The sequence below is a fragment of the Pipistrellus kuhlii genome, unplaced genomic scaffold (assembly GCF_014108245.1).
Source record: "Pipistrellus kuhlii isolate mPipKuh1 unplaced genomic scaffold, mPipKuh1.p scaffold_m20_p_9, whole genome shotgun sequence".
In the NCBI taxonomy this organism is placed as follows: domain Eukaryota; kingdom Metazoa; phylum Chordata; class Mammalia; order Chiroptera; family Vespertilionidae; genus Pipistrellus; species Pipistrellus kuhlii.
In genome coordinates, this window is record NW_023425595.1 from 60718386 (window position 1) to 60736162 (window position 17777).

A 17777-nucleotide genomic window follows, 5' to 3' on the forward strand; every position below is an offset into this window, starting at 1 on the left:
TTAATTTATTTATTTTTTTAATGGAACTAGAGGAAGGGAGAGGGAGAGGGAAGAGGGAAAGGGAGAGGGAGAGGGAGAGGGAGAGGGAGATCAATGATGAGAGAGAATCATTGCTTGGCTGCCTCTTGCAAGCCACCCACTGGGGATCCATCCTGCAACCCAGGTATGTGCCCTTGACTGGAACTGAATCCAGAATCCTTCAGTTGGCAGATCATCAGTCTTTCAACCGAGCCAAACCAGCTAGGGCTAAAAATTTTTTTTTCCCTTAAACTGTTTATTATCTTTTTCCTTAAGCCTCAGCTATTCAAGTTATTTTTCTAAGGCTTTCCCTTTTATATTGTTTTTTTTTTTTTTTCCTCATAAGTTTTGATGTTCCTAGTTGTCCATTTATATGAATGAATTAAAAACTAAATAAACATCTTGATTTAGTGTAGGTGGTTTGTGGGGGTTTCCTCTTCCATTGTTTAGGTCTGTTCTCCAAGCGTTTCCCTTGAATGAAATGACTCACACTGGTTTTTGGAGAAGCAGGTGGGGCTTAGGGACAGGAAGGCTCCCCTGTGGACAAAGAGTAGAAAAGGGGGCAGGAGAACCCAGGTCTCCAGGAGCTGCATTTTAAGTAGACTATTTCTGCTGTGAGTTTATTGTACAGATTCTTCAAAACCTCCTCTTAGGCCACAAAATTATCACCAGACACTTCCCCTGAGCTGAAGGCTTGCTTTCTCCAGGGCAGTTCTCTGGCTTTGGCCTGAGGGCAAGTCTCAGCTGCCAAGCTCTGTTTACACAAGTCAGAGGAAAGGGGCCCAGCTGTCCCTGGGCACCGCATCCAGTCCTCTAATGAGGCCACTGAAGATCGCCCACAGCCCGTCATTGTCTTATGGACTGCAGTGTGATCTCCCTGCTCGGCACCTCTTGGGAAAACACATGCTCATTTTTTATGCCTGCAGTTTCAATATTTTCTTATCAGTCCATTCTTCTGCTTTCAGTTATTCAGAAATTTCTCAACACTTCTGGTCTGCTGATGATATTCTTTCATGTTTCTTGCCACTTTGTTGAGAATATGGGAGATATTAGAGGTAAATGCACGTGCTTAATCCACATGTGTGCAAGAATACATGCATTTGAAAAGCAAATACAGTACTTCATCCAGTTAATTCTTTGGGAAAAGATAGGATCCTGTAAATTAACAGAATACAATTCCTGAATTTCTTAGTTGGATTCAGTGTTTTGTCCAGCTTATGTTTACTTAAAAAAAAATTAATGTTGAACAATGTGTCAGGAATTATAGTTATAAAGTCTGGAAATAAGTTCCAGAGTGACATTTTAGATATATGTAATTTTTATATAAAAAATTAAATAAAAACACACACATATCTTTTAATTTAATTAATTAATTCTTTTTAAGAAAGAATTAGTCATTTTTTGCTTTTTCAGACCCTTCCCTCAATAGTAGATATAAGGGACCACATGCCAAAACATTGTTTTAGGCACAATTCTGAAAGAATTGTTTAACTGTTCAACTCATATCCTCTGGCACATCAGTGTTATTTGTGTTCTCCTGATTCAGATTCATTTCTTTAGAAATGCCTTAAATGAGTGTTTAACTTAAGACAAACAAAGCAAAAAAATATTTTTTATTGTATAAAAACCCAAACTTTGAAATGAGCAATATGCTCAACATTTGGTAAATCTAAGATCAAATGTGGACTCTACCATTCACTAACCTTTCATCCTGGACAAAGAATTTAAACTTTCTAAGCCTCACTTTCCTGAAGTTGAAAATAACCATAAAAATAATACCTATCTCATGGGATGGTCTTGAGAGCAATATAATGTACATAAATGTCTTATAGTAAGGTCCTCGATTTATTTCAGAGGGAAAGTGAGAGATTGAAAGAAATAGAAACATCAATGATGAGATAGAATCATTGATCAGCTGCCTTTTGCATGCTCCCTACTGGGATTGAGCCTGCAATCTGGACATGTGCCCTGACCTGGAATTGAGCCAGTGACCTCCTGGTTCATAGGTCGATGTTCAACCACAGAGCCATGCTGGGCGGGCATTAGCAATTATTATTAATGTTCACAAATAATTTACATCTCTTTTACAGAAATGTTCTAGAATAAACATTCCATCTCTTATTATTAAAATACTAGAGGCCTGATGCACGAAATTTGTGCAAGATTAGGCCTTCCTTCCCCCAGCTGCCGGCACTGGCTACCCTCTGGCACTCAGGACCTGCTCTGGCTTTTCTCTGGCCACCCGCAGGCACCCGGGACCCGGGCTTCCCTGAAGTCCAGCTTTGTGTGGTCTAATTAGTACATGATGCTTTAAATTCTATAGATTACTATAGATTGGTATAGACGGCTCTCTCTCGGGAGCATGTCCATGCCTTCCCCACCCTCCTCACCCTAAGTGCGTTTTCCTTGCCTCTCTCTTTCTCCTAAGCTCCAAAGGCTGTTCTTTTCCTCTGGAACTTGTTTTTTAAGCTCATTTCTCCCACAGCTCACTTCTTCTACCTCTGTGACTTACAAATAAAAAAAGAAAAAGAAAAAAGAAAAATAAATAAATAATAAAATAAAAATATTCGTGAAATAAAAGAAAATATTACTTCCATTTCATTTTTTTTGTTGCACTAAAATATATATAACATAAAGTTTATCATTTTAACCATTTTTAAGCATACAATTAAGTGAAAACCATCTCCATCATCCATTTCCAGTACTCTTTTCATCTTGCAAAATTAAAGCTCTGTGCCGGGACTGGTTTGGCTCAATGGATAGAGCGTTGGCTTGGGGACTGAAGGGTCCCGGGTTCGATTCCGGTCAAGGGCATGTACCTTGGTTGCGGGCATATCCCCAGTGAAGGGTGTGCAAGAGGCAGTTGATCAATGACTCTCTCTCATCGATGTTTCTGGCTCTCTATCTCTCTCCCTTCCTCTCTGTACAAAATCAATAAAATATTAATAAAATAAATAAAATAAATAAAAATTAAAATTAAAGCTCTGTATCCATTAAACATAACTCCCATTTCTACTTCCTCCCTTCCCCTGGCGACCACCATTCGACTTTTTGTCTCTGTGAATTTGACTACTGTAGATATATAAGTGGAATCATATAATACAGGGTATCCCCCAAAATTTATGCACATACTTAGGATAATTATTAAGGCAAATACACTTTATTTTCATTTAACAGTTATCAGCTGTTAAAGTGTGTATATATTTTTAGGGAAACCCTGTATTTGTCCTTTCGTGTCTGGCTCATTTTACTTTACATAATGTTTTTAAGGTTTACCCATGGATCAGAATTTCATTCATATTGAAGACCAAATGATATCTCATTGTATACCACATTTTATTTATTTGTTCAGCTGTCAGTGGACCCTTGGGATTTTTTATTTTTTGGCTACTGTGAGCAATGTTCCCATGGACGTGGGTGTTGTGAATGAAAGGAGCCACATGTTAACCTGACAAGCTCGGGGGAGGCCTATATGGCAGTCTTGCAAACTCAGAGACCTAAAATAACCACAAAAGATGGTTTGAAAATTAAATATTTAAACTCCAAACAGGTTATAGTGGGTAGTCATATCCTAAATATTTTCCCAGACAAAGATCAACTTAGATCTTCTTTACTGAGCTCATTAGCCTTTTTGCCTCTAAGATAACATATCTGTGAGATGTCTGGTTAACTTGTAACTTCCTTTCTTTTCTTTTCTTTTTTTTCTGGAGCCCCTGGGGCATAACAAACTGGGGTGGGTGCCCGGACAGATGCCTCAAATTCCCTCTTTATCATGTTAATTGTTCCTGCACTCACTTAAGTATATGTCCATCATTTTACTTTTTATCCAATCCCAGGGGTTTCCCACCACTTTGCTTTATCCCACCTCCTTAATCCGTCACCAATAAATTTCATGTAATCCAGCTATGTCCCTCCTTTGATTGCAGTGTATAACAAATGTAACCCGCCATTCTTTGGAGCATTATCTCAATTTATTAAGGTTCTGCTTCCCGGCATATGTCCGGCATATGTCGACAGTTTGGCTCAAATAAACTCACTAAAATTCTTTACAGGTTTCAATGTGTTTGTTTGTTTGTTTGTTTGTTTCTGTTTTTTTCTGTTAACAATGTCCAAATATCTGTTCAAGTCTTTGCTTTCATTTCTTTTGGGCATGTATCCAGAAGTGGAAATGCTGGGTCATATGGCACCATTTTTGGCTTTGGTTTTTATTTTCACTCTTCTCATTTGGTGTTCCGTGCCAGTTTGCTTTTCTGCGTTTCAACAAGATACATTTTGTCAAAGACGGAGTCTTTTCCCCCAACCTGGCACAGAGTCAACCTGCCTGTACCACTGTGATGACCCAGCAGAGCCCTCTCCGGGCCCAGGGGCTCCCCTGGGGAGGAGCTGTCTCTGTGGCCTGTTTGTGAGAGATAGGAGCACCCTTTCTGCCTCCCACAGAAAGAGCTCTGCAAGGCCTGCCCCTCAATTGCTCCTAACCATGTCCATGAGCTAGGACGGAGATAGGAGGAAGGCTTGTACTTGCCCATGAAAATTCACTTCTTTACAGCAGCGCTACACATGATCTTTTCATATCTGCACTGTACTAGACATGTGCTAGGCCACAGGGGTGCAAGTGTGTGTGCACTGTGGCCTCCGAGTCCCCCTTCTGTCCCCTTCAAAGCAGAGATTAGAGCTCGACTGTGTCATACAAGGATATTTAAAAAGTCATAAAGTACTTCGGCGTGCTTAGGCAATGTTGGGTCTTGGTTTGATAGATTCTGTAATTGGGCAATGTATAGTCCCTGTAAGAAAAAGAATACAAAATTGTGAATTCAAAATAAGGTATCTTTTCAACAGGATCCATGCAAATAAGGGGTGTGTGTGTGTGGGGGGGGGGTTAAGGGGGATGATGGTTAGGGAGTAGGGGCTGAAGCATAAGCTTGATTATTTTTTTATTTTAAATATATTTTATTGATTTTTCACAGAGAGGAAGAGAGAGGGATAGAGAGGTAGAAACATCGATAAGAGAGAATCATCCATCAGCTGCCTCTTGCACACCCCCTACTGGGGATGTGCCCGCAACCAAGGTACATGCCCTCGACCGGAATCGAACCCAGGACCTTTCAGTCCGCAGGCCAACGCTCTATCCACTGAGCCAAACCGGTCCTGGCTAAGCTTGATTATCTTTATAGTAAACCAGCTTCTAGATTTGAGGGACATTAAACAGATATTTCACCCAAAATCTTTCCCTCAATGATCTTATTATGTGCCCAAAGTTTCTGTCATTTTCTTTCCGTAGTTAAGAAATTAAGTGCTTCCTAATGTTGGAAATACTTACGCCCATGCCAACTGCAATTTTCCAGGGCCGAGAAGGCTTTGATGGCAAGGGTCAGGTCTGGAGGATAAACAAGGCTTTAAAAAATTCTGTGTTTGTTGTAGAAAATTTTGAGAGACACAAAGAGACAAAGAAATTCACCTGTTAATTGCTCTACTGCCCCCAGAGAATCATTGTCAACATTTTGCTGAATACCTTTCCAGTCTGTTTCACATACTTTGAAATGTATAACCTGTTTTTTGTTTTTTGTTTTCCTGCATTAGAATACTCAGTTACATTTCCAGACCGTGCATTTTGTAAATATATACTTACATGTTCAAAAAAACTTACTTCTTATGAAAAGGAAAAATAAAATATCCAAATGCTGTTGTTGAATAGATCCCCAAGACTAGTGGAACATTGCATAAGAACAAAAAAAGCAATTGCTGCCACCTAGGGGGAAAATGCTACAAATAATGAAATAATATTTTAAGATGAAGTTTGATGTATTAAGCTGAGATAAGGGTTCTAATTAAAAAAAAAAATATCTGAGGATATTTTTTTTCCAATTGATTTTTAGAGAGTGCAAGAGAGGGAGGGCGGGAGGGGGAGAGCAGGAGACGGAGAGAGAGAAACATCTGTGTGAAAGAGACACATCGATTAGTTGCCTCCTGAATGTACCCCAATGGGGGCCAGGGATTGAACCTGCAACCCAGGTACACGCCCTTGACCAGGATCAAACCCACGACCCTTTGGTGTGCAAGCCAGCACTCTAACCACTGAGATATATCAGCCCGGGCACAGTTACAAGATATTTTCTCTCCGAATGTTGAGGGTATTACTCCATTGTCTTTGAGTATCCTGTATTGCCATTGAAAATCTGATTGTCAGTCAAATTAATGATTCTTTGTACATTATGTAGCCTGTTTTTTCATTCTGGCAGCTTTCATGATCTTTTCTTTGATATTTTAAGATGATGTGCCTGGGAGAGTGTGGCACAGACTGCTATTGGGCCATCACAAAGTGGTGCAGAGTGGTTTTCAGGGAAGCCTGTCCCCCGCCTTGTGCGGCATCTCCCTGCACCTCTGCATCTTGGGAGAACCTGGGACTCGTTCTCTCCAACAGGAAGAATGTGAGTAGAACTGTTGTGTTGGCTCACTTGGTGGTGGGATCAAGGGCATGGACTGAGGGTGGGGGTGAGAAACAGGGATACGCCTAGTGCTTGGCTGACCAGTATCAGAGAAGGTCTACGTGCCTATTTCCACTCTAGCTCCAGTTTCAACCCCACACCTCCTCCTGCCTCTGCTAGGTCCCTGCTGCCTGAGCCTGACCTCTCTGGGACAACTGACTCATGTCTTGCCTCACACATTTCTTTCTCAAGACTCTCAGGTTGCTGTTCTCTTTACTCTGATAAGTTGCCTCTCATTCAATCATAGTGCATTTTCCAAAAAGTTATCAGAGTCCTTTTCTGCTGTTCTCTTTATCTTTATGAATTATATCAGTTTCCCTTCCTTAACTGGAGTGGGTTTTGGGAGTGTATTAGTTTCCTAGGGCTGCTATGACAAATTACCACAAAATTGGTGGCTTAAAACAACAGACGTTTATAGTTTCACATTTCTGGAGGCCAGAAGTCCAAAATCAGTTTTACTGGGCTGAAATCAAAGTGTTGGCAGAGCCATGTTCCCTAAGTAGGTTTTAGGGAAGCTGTCTATTCCTTACTTCTTTCAGCTTCTGGAGGCTGCCAGCATTCCTTGGCTTGTAGCCACATCACTCCAATCTTTCCTCTGTTATCACACAACATTCTTTTCTGTCTGTTACACTTCCCTCTGTCTCACTTTTCTGTTCCCTTTAACATATATATTTTATTTTATTTATTTTATTTTTTAATTTTTTTATTGTTTCAAGCATTACAAATAATAGTGCATATGTCTCATTTTCCCCCCTTGACCTTCCCCCGGCCTCCCCTACCCTCCAGCATGTGCCTTCATCTGCCCCCCACCCTCACCCAGTGTCTTGTATCTTTTGGTTATGTCCATATGCATGTATACAAGTCATTCAGCTGATCCCTTACAGCCACCCCTCATAACTTTCCCTGCCTTCCTCCCATAGTTTGACAGTCTGTTCAATGGTTCTTTATCTCTATAACTATTTCCCCCCCCACATTTCTTTTCTTTAAAAATTCTTGCAACTGAAGACTAGAAATAAACATATAATAACAAAAAATGTTTGAGTCCCAATTTCAATGTCCAATAGTTCTGAGACCCAGTTTCAATCTCAAATAGTTCCTTATGTGTACATGTCAGCAATGATATCTGGATGATGGACAGATGGTGGCAATGCAGGTCCGACCCCCTCTGGTTTGGTCCTGGGCAACCCGCATTGACGCACAGCTGCTGACTGCTAGTGTGAAAAGGTGTTGTTAATGTCTTCCATCTCCTCTTGCCTTCGTGGTTGGAGCAGATCTGACAACTCCTCTCTGTTGCAGGAATCCCCATGGTCTTGGAGTAGTTTTCTGAAAATATACAAACATATTCTCGACCAAAAGTTAATAAAGGAATCTTTTCTATAAAATTGACTTGGGATCCTTTTTATTTTTGCCCAAATGATTTTCCTTTGGCTTATTTGACACCATGTGTGATTTTCATGGTGTCTTGCTATTAGTATTACAAATGAAAATTTTCTACAGTAAAAATTTTCTAGATGTAATTTACTTAAAGGATATTTTTCCTTACATGATATTACCCTAATATCCCTCCTTTTTTTTTTTTAATGGATGCTTTTGTAAATTTTGTAATACAATCTTGATAACTTTAAATTTTAATATTTTGCACAAAAATAAAACTGCTTTAGGTTCGTTTCATGTTAAGCACTGTGAGACACTACCAATAGCAATTTTAGTTAATACTTTAGGAACAGCTTTTTATCCAGTATACTTAAATTTTTTTGGATGTTCGCTTATTTCTATTAACCAATTTAAATGAACCTAAAAATTTGATTACTGTTCTACTGTCAAATTTAATGCTCTAACAACAATCCTAGTTTACTCTGTAAATATTAGTGGAAAGGATTATTTGCATTCTTGAGTAGGCCCTGAGCATTCCTGGTGCTAGGCTGGATTTAGATATAGGGCAGCTGCTGTCAGCCAAGTCTCTGTCTGTTACCTGGATCCCGATCTAAGCTGGGCATGGGAAGTGAAGCAGCCATGGGGGCAGAAGACCTCCCTCCAAAGGAGTGAGGGTTCAGGTCCAGGCAGCAATTTGAAAAAGGACATGAAAGAATTTAATCCATTTCAGTAGGAATTAGGCACTAGGAAGACACTTGAGCATTCTATATTGGCCCCTCTTGCCCTTTTGGTCGAGAGGGACCTCCTTTTACAATCCAATTGCCTACAGCTGTTGACTGAGCTTTCTGTTCATGCTGAGGTTGAAACATTGTGGTGGCTGGTACCATGGATCTGTCTCTCGCCCAATGGTGTGAGCTGGGCCCTCCCTGGAAACCTGAGTCCTCCGAGATATGTGATCAGTGCGGGGGGCCTGCCAACAGGCGAGGGAGGGGATCCCAAGATAGGAGCTGGGTGAGGAGGCCATGGGGGCATAGGCTACCAAGGAGACAGAACTGAACCTCAAATCACCCTGCTTGGCCCTGGAGGATGGCTGGTTAGCCAGAGATGGGTAAGATTCCTCAGGGAAGGAACAACCTAAGAAAGGCACAGTCACAGAGGGGCCATCAGGAGAGAACGTGGAGGTCAACAGAGTGGGGCACAGACCCTTACCCCCTAACCTATATTTTTTAATATATTTTTTATTAATTTAAGACAGGGAGAAAGAGATAGAAACATCAATGATGAAAAGAAATCATTGATTGGCTGCCTCCTGTATGCCCCCCACTGGGGATCGAGTCTGCAACCCGGGCATGTGCCCTTGACCAGAATCAAACCCTGCAGTCTGTAGGCTGATGCTCTATCCACTGAGCCAAACTGGCTAGGGCTGTCTCTCTTTTCTATAAAGATGTTTGTCATTGTACTTAGGGCCCACTCAGAGTGCTGAGAACCAATTCCAGTATGTAATAATTACAAGAGTTTTACCGAAAGGTTGGTGAAGCTTGGGGAGCTCAACAGGATTGAGTCACATGTAGTTTACCTGTTGGAAACGGCTACAAAGCATCTCTCCCAAACCTGAATGGGATTGTTAACTGCCAGACAGCTCAGGGCATTTTATTGCCTCCCATTGGCCAAACACCTGAACAGCTGTAGGCTATTCCAGAAACTGACAATCTCTGTAAACCCTTTGAAATGTATATTTCCACCTTGCCTTAGGACAGGCTGGGTGAATAAAAGCTTGTCCTGGGTCAAGGCAGAGTCTTCTAGCTCCTTCAGCTGAACTTCCTCTGACCCCCAATGCCTATCAAAAATATCTTTCATCCTTGGACTCCTCCTTAATCATCTACACACAGCCCCTTTCTCCAGAATGCTGAACCTTTTGTAAGGCTGGGGAAAAAGAACCCGGGCATCAGAGAATCCAGGATAATCTTGCCCAGATTTCAAGATCCCCAAAGACCACCAGGGAGCCGAGTCTGATGCAAAAACAAAGAGCCTTTTATTCAAGCTTGAGCCCAGTCTCTCCACTCTTACCGACGCAGCGGCAAGATGCAGAGAGCCCCGAGTTCCAAAAGTATAGCAATTTTATAGGGCTTAGGGTTGGATGGTGGGGTGATGCTCAGACCACTGGTTTGCCTGGTTCCGATTGGTTGGGTGAGGGTTAGGGGCTTAGGGTTAGGTGGTGGGGTGATGCTCAGACTACTGAGTTGGCTCGTTCCGATTGGTTGGGTGAGGGCTGGGGGCTTGGGGTTGGGTGGTGGGGTGATGCTCAGAATACTGAGTTGGCTGATTCTGATTGGTTGGGTGAGGGCTAGGGTCTAGTTTCATAAATGACAGGATACTTCCCTCTGCATTCCTTTGTGTGAGTTAGGTAACTGGAACATTCTTGTGGTTTTTCTCAGAAAAGGGTCATATCGGGGACATAGTTACACAAGATGGAGGATACAGAACAAAATGGAGTCGGCCCTGTCCTGCCCCTTCATTTCAAGGGCCTTCATCACAACTGCAAAGTCTTTGCCATATAACATTCATAGGTTTTTGGGGATGATGACATGGGCATATCTATGGGAGCCATTATTTAGTTTACCACAGAGAGAGAAGATAAAAGGGTATATTATATCCACCATATTTAATAGGAGTCCTTTTTATGTTTTCTTCTAGTTAGCATTCGATTTCCTTTTATAGATTTAAACATCTGATACAGTTGGAATTTGTTTTGGAATAGAGCTTCTCTATCATCCCAAACACTAATTATGAAATATTTTATCTTCCTTCTGTAGAAAGGAATCAAAAGTGAGAGGGGGGGAAAAAAACACATTTTTTTTTTGTAATACATATGAAAACATTTTTTGAAAGTTTAAAAAAGACAGCTTTAATTTTGGAGAAGTTGACTTTGCTCTGTGTGGATTCTGGAGAGCATGAGTGACGTGCCCACCTCTGCATGGAGAACACAAAGCCCCCCTCCAGGTCAGTCCTCTGACGAGAGCATGCAGCCTCAGGTGGCAGAATGGAGTATTATCAGCATCAGCATTGCTCCTACACACAACAGTGGGAGAACTGTGTGGGTGGGGAATGACACCCTTCCATGGCTCTGGCCTCCCAGCCTTACAATGAATGAGAAACTTTAAGTTGTGGAAGCCTCTTATTGTTGTGCATGTACTGTAATCTATTCTAGCTAATAAAAGAGTAATATGTAAATTAACCATCACTTTGCTACACCCACAAGCCATGCCCACAAGCTATGCCCACTAGACAATCAGGAGCAAGTATATAAATTAACCCCAACCAAGATGGCTGTGGCCACAGAGAGAGTAGGAGAGAGGCTTGGGTTTCCCCAGCGATGAAGGAAGTCAAGCTTTCTGTACACCCTGGCCAGCCCAGGCCTCTGCTTAAGGTTACAAAGTTTCAATGATATAAGATAAATAAATCCCAACAAAAATGATGGCAGCCACAAAGCTGGAGAGAGCAGGATGCTAGGGTTTCCCCCAGCAATGGAGGAAGCCAAGCTTTCCACACACCCTGGCTGGCCCAGGCCTCTGCTTAAGGCTACAAAGTTTTAATTATAGAAGATAAGTAAATAAATCCCAGATACCAGGACCTCCTCTTGGGTTGCCGGGGGTGGGGGGTGGAGAGTTGGGAGGGGTGGGGGAGGTTTGGAAGGGGGAGGTATGGCCAGCCTGAAAACTACCACAGACCCCTCACCCAGGCTGCCCCACGCCCCAAGGGAACCCCCACCCTGATCTGGGACATGTTTTAGGGCAAAGCAGCTGGCCCCCACCCATGCACTAGGCCTTTATCCTATCTAATAAAAGTAATGTGCAGATTGACCATCACTCCAACACACAAGATGGCTCCCCAGCATGTGGTCAAAGATCCTGCCCCCACACAAGATGGCTACCACAATATGGCCAGCAGGGAATGGCAGTTGGGAGGGACCAGGCCTGCAAGGGAGGGCAGTTGTGAGTGATCAGGCCAGCAGGAGAGGGCAGTTGGGAGAGACCAGGCCTGCAAGGGAGGGCAGTTGTGGGCAAACAGGCTGACAGGGGAGCAATCAGGGGGTGATAAGGCTGGCAGGCAGAAGCAGTTAGGGGCAATCACGAAGGCAGGCAGGCAAGCAGTTGGGAGCCAGCAGCCTGGATTGTAGAGGCTGCAGGCTGGGCTAAGGCACACTCTGACCCCCCCTGTGCACAAATTTCATGCACCGGACCTCTAGTATATATATAAAAACCCAGTGACCGGAATGGCAGAATGACTAGAACAACTGATGGCTATGACATGCACTATAGCAGCCAACCAGCTTGATCTAGCCCCCTATTGATCCCAACACCCTAATGGGGGCGTGGCTGGCTTGTGGCCCTTCCCCCGCTGGTTCCTCCCTCCTGCTGGCCTGGCCCAATGGGTCCCCATTGGAGCAGGCCGGTCAGATCCCATCTGTGCACAAATTCATGCAGCGGGCCTCTAGTGAGTAATAAGAGAACAAAACAAGCTAGATCCCTTGTCAGACATCCCAGGGCCCACAGGCCTGGCTGATCTTCAAATGAACTTGAAAAAGTGCAAGATGTTCAAGTTTTCACCCCATCTTTGGCACACCCCAGAGGCAAATAACCAATGGCCTCTGTAGGGGTTTTAGGGCAAGCTGTGGGTACAAATTTTTCTACTGCAGCCTCCTTTTCCTTATTTAAAGAAAGCATGCCAAGGTAACTGTCTTGTTCTAATGCACTGTAATTTATTTCCTCTGTGGCCTTTGTGTGTCTGAGTCACTTTTTGCAGCAGTGCTAGGAGATGCAAGTAGAAGAATATTATTTCTGAAAACCTGAAATTTCAAACTGGGCCTTTTTATTTCTATTAGCTTGTCTGTTTTAGTCTCAATTGTGACATTCAGATTCCTAAAAGAATGTCAGAACCTGAATAACATTTTTGTCCCAAGTACAAATGTAACAAGCTGCTTCTCAATTTCACAATATTATTTCTTTAATTGGAAGCTCATTATCATATTGTTTTTATCTCCCCCACCTCTGAACCATCTATCCCCCACTCACATACAAAATGTATCTCTGGGATTCTAGGTCTTTCTTTATGGGTGATCTAGATTTTTGTGTATTCTATTTTGTTACTTTTCATACCCTCTAAGTACCCCTCTTTGTCTAAGTTTGATTATCTTATACTTATCCTGTACCAGTTCTTCCTTCTTCTAATAGTACAATAAACTAGTTCCAATGCTTTATCTTTGTTGCTAGTGTGGCTGAAGAGCAAAGAAAGGAGATGGTGAGTTTGAAAGGAAAGGTGAGCTGTGAACAAAGAAAGAGGAAGAGAAGAGGGGGCTAGGAAGAGAAGAGGTAGTGGCTCTTAAAGCAGTATCTTGTGTCTTCTCCTTTTCTAAAATCGGGCACAATGTCAGGACCTAAAATGAATGATACTGAGCTATACTGAACGCCTGGCACAGAAGCAAAAGTATGAGCAGCAACAGAAGTTAGGGCACAGATGCTTCTCTCCCATCTCCTACTTTTTTCGTTGGCTTTCTTTGTAAACCTTAGCACAATGCACTATTGCTTGGTTTACAAAATGTGTATTTGTTTATGAAAGTAGGTAAGACAAGAGTAGAAGTTTTATTTTTTTTTAATATATTTTATTTATTTCAAAGAGGAAGAGAGAGGGAGAGAGAGATAGTAACATCAATGATGAGACAGGATAATTGATCAGCTGCCTCCTGCACACCCCCCATCTGGGATGGCAACTTGGGCATGTGCTTGCAACTGAGCTTCTGCCCCAGAATGAAATTGAACTCAGGACCCTTCAGCTGCAGACCAACATTCTATCCAATGAGCCAAACGAGAGTAGAAGTTTTAGAATCAGAAAGACTTGGGCGAGAGTAGAAGTTTTAGAATCAGAAAGACTTGGTTTTAATTCTTAGCTTTGCTATGTGATCTTGGACAAATTATATAACCTCCTTATGCTTTAGCTTTAGCTTTCTCACAGTAAGCTAAAGTGAAAAAATGAGAGGAAAACATGTAGAAAATGTGTGAAAACAGCCCAGAATATTAATTAATTAATTCAACAAATATTTATTGAGTGTTTACTATGTGCTAGACTACCTGCCGGGTACTGAGAGTACTGTAGTGAACGGGAAAGCCAAGATCCCTCCCCTCATGCAGCTTACCTTCCAGCAGAAGTAGATAAGAATCATGTGAACAAATCAATTACATAGTTACAGATGCTGGCTAGCCCACAGTGAAATAAACAGGGTATGTCACCAGGACCAGCAGGGAGGACATGGGAGCTGGGGAAATCACAGCCTGAAGGATGAGAATGAGTCAGTAGTTGCAAGAGCTGCTTGAGGCAGAGGAGATTAGGACACTGGCTAAGAATCTACTGGTCCTCAGAGGCCAGCAGTGCAAGGTTCATCCTGTCTTCTTAAGGCACGTATCTCATGTCCCTAGCCCCTGAGAGCAAACTCAGAGAAAGGTGAGTGTGGGGAAAGGCTGATTACCTGCAGAGACTTCCTAGCTGTGTGACCCAGACACACAGTCTGGTTGGATTTGTGAGTTTGACTGAGTAAGGACACGTTTCAAGGGCGAGAAGGACTGTGCTTTGAAGAATGAGATGAGATGGTGTGCCTGTGACTTCCTATCCTCAACAACCTCCTTCTCCAACTTAAATTTAGTGGTAACCATCCTAATCACCTTCCTCAGTACACCGCAAACTCCCTTATCCTTCTCTTGGTACTTTATGCTCACTTGGACCTGCTCCCACCTTGTTAATCCAGCTGTCTACCCTACTCCATGTCTACACCCGTGAAGTGGAGTGGAAAAATCACCTGCAACCTCATCGAGTGCTCTCAATTTAACTTCATGGAAGCCTTTATGCTGCCCAGAAATCCTATGATATTTTGCTGGTCCTTCTCTCCTCCATTCTCCTTACTGCAGGCTGATGAAGGGAAGGTTGACGCATGATCCCTGTCCTCCCCTACCAGGTGGATAAGAGAAGGGCAGCCCTGTGAGTCTCTGCTCCCCTTTCTGTCACTTTCTCTTCACCCACACCATCTCATCTCGTTCTTCAAAGGACAGTTCTTCCCTCCCTTGAAATGTGTCCTTACTCAATCAAACTCGCCTATCCAGCCAGACTGTGTCTGGGTCACACAGCTAGGAAGTCTATGAAGATGACCAGGCTCTGCCTATGTCCTGACCTCCTCTCCCCACACTCCCCTTCCTCTCTCCCTCCAAGGCCATCCCCATCTCTCCACTGGCTTGAGGGACCTTCCCTACATCCTTTCCTGGTTTACCTCTTATCAGCAGGTCTCAGCAAAGCAGCCATCTCCTCAGATCCCTTTGCAGTGTTCCATGAAGCCAAACAGAACCTGAATTCCTTCTCAATCCCTTGCCCCTAGCCCACCCTTGCAGTTTCATGCTTGCAATCAGACCTGGCCCAAGAAGCAGTGAAGGGGTAAAAAAAAAAAAAGAACCCACAAAACTTATTCAAAGAATTAAGGGGGCAGGTGACTCTTGGTAGTTAACAGGAACTTATAACATGTTACTACTTGCCCCATTCATTTTGGGCTAATTGTTCATTTCTGTTTCTGAGGTTCTGTCTGGCTCAGTGGTTGGGTTGGTTGGGTGGTTGAACCTCAACCTGTGAACCAGGAGGTGGCAGATTCAATTCCCATTCAGGGCACATGCCCAGGTTGTGGGCTTGATCCCCAGTGGAAGGTGTGCAGGAAGCCACCAATCAAGGATTCTCTCATCATTGAGGTTTCTATCTCTCCTTTCTTCCTCTCTGAAATCAATATATATATAACTTTTAGGAAAAAAAAAGTAGGAGAGCACTGGCCCCAGCCAGGTAGCTCAGTTGGTTAAAGCAAACTCCAGATATACCAAAATTGTAGGTTCCATCCCTGGTCAGGATACGAATCAACAGCCCTGGTTGGTGTTGCTCAGTTCTGAGAGCGTCAGCTCATGAGTGAAGGATCTAGGGTTTGATCCCTGGCCCTCTCTCTTTCTTTTCTCTTCCTCTCTCCAAAATAAATAAAAACAAAAGAAAAAAATCAGGTGATCAAATTTTAAAAACTTTGTATATCAGTCACAGGCATTTGGGGGAATTACTAGACACCACTTTTCTTCTTTCTTATGCTTTGTTTTCTTTCTCTCCCTCTAATACATATGTGTTCACCATAAAATCATAGACTTTTTACTTTAATTTTAATGATTGGCCAACTCATACAATCTAACCCCCCAAAAACAAACAATCCAATTGTAATAAAAAATGGACAAAGGACCTGAATAAACACTTCTCCAAAGAGGGATACAGAGGGCCAATAGACATATGAAAAGATGCTCAATATCACTAATCATCAGAGAGATGCAAATTAAATGACACTGAGATATCACCTCACACCTGTCAAAATGGCTGTCATCAACAAATTGACAAACAGTAAGTGCTGGTGAGGATGCAGAGAAAAGGGAACCCTTGTGCACTGTTGGTAGGAGTACAGATTGGTTCAGCCACTGTGGAAAACAGTATGGAGGCTCCTCAAAAAAGTTAAAAGTAAAATTGGCCTATGACCCAGCAATTCCACTTCTGGGTATTTACCGGAATAAATCTGATATAACAACTCAAAAAGTTATATGCACCCTAATTTCATTGCAGCACTATGAACAATAACCAAGATATGGAAGCAACCCAAGTGCCCCTTAATAGAAGATCCAATAAAAAAGATGTGGTACAGCCGAGACCGGTTTGGCTCAATGGATAGAGCGTCGGCTTGGGGACTGAAAGGTCCTGGGTTCGATTCCGGTGAAGGGCATGTACCTTGGTTGCAGGCATATCCCCAGTAGGGGGTGTGCAAGAGGCAGCTGGTCGATGACTCTCTCTCATCGATGTTTCTAGCTCTCTATCTCTCTCCCTTCCTCTCTGTACAAAATCAATAAAATATATTTAAAAAAAAAAAGAAAAGAAAAAGATGTGGTACATTTACAAAATGGAATACACAAAATTGAAATCTTACCATATGCGTGCGACAACATAGATGGACCCAGAATGGAATGCTAAGTGAAATGAGTGCGACAGAGAAAGACAAATTCCATATTACTTCACTTATATGTGGGATCTAAAAAACAAAATAAGCAAACCAAACACCCAGTTCTGGCCGGATGCCCGATGGATAATTACGGGATAGAATCCACAATGGATTCTCAGTTGAATATACTACCCCAAACAGTCTCCTTTCTACTTTGGCTCCATCTGTTGGAGGAAAATGACCAGTGCTGCCTGTTTTATTTGATGATGGCTTTGTTGGCAATCTTCACCTTACGTGGAAATCTAACACATCTTTCCTTAATGTTATTCTTAATTTCGACTCTATCAAGCCCTATTCCTAGACACAAAAAATTTAAATGTTTCTTATTATACCTCCTGGACACATTTTTTTTTTTTCTTTCTTGAAGGGAAGTTCTGATGTCCCTTAGTGGTAATTAATTACTTTGGCTAGTGAGGGCTTATGGGAACTGTAACCTCCCACCTATTTTCACTGATCCTCAGTTACTGCTTCTAATATGCAAAAGTTGTCTTTCTGGAAGACCTTCATTGATCATTGTTACGTCTGTTAGAATCACAGGGACTGACGTGGGTCTTAAGTCCTTGGAATTTTATTTCTGGAGTTTGCAATTTACTTCTGTGTTCAAGTCCAGGGATGAGTAGCTTTGGTTTATTAATTTTTTCAACTAATATTTATTAAATGCCTACAATGGGCAAAACATTGATTTGTTTAAATGAAAGTATTTTGTGTACTCTTATTAGGAGTATATTAAAGTTGCTACCTTCCTGAAGGGTTGTATCTTCTAGGAGGAAGGGAAGAATGGATATGGAGATAGACAGTGA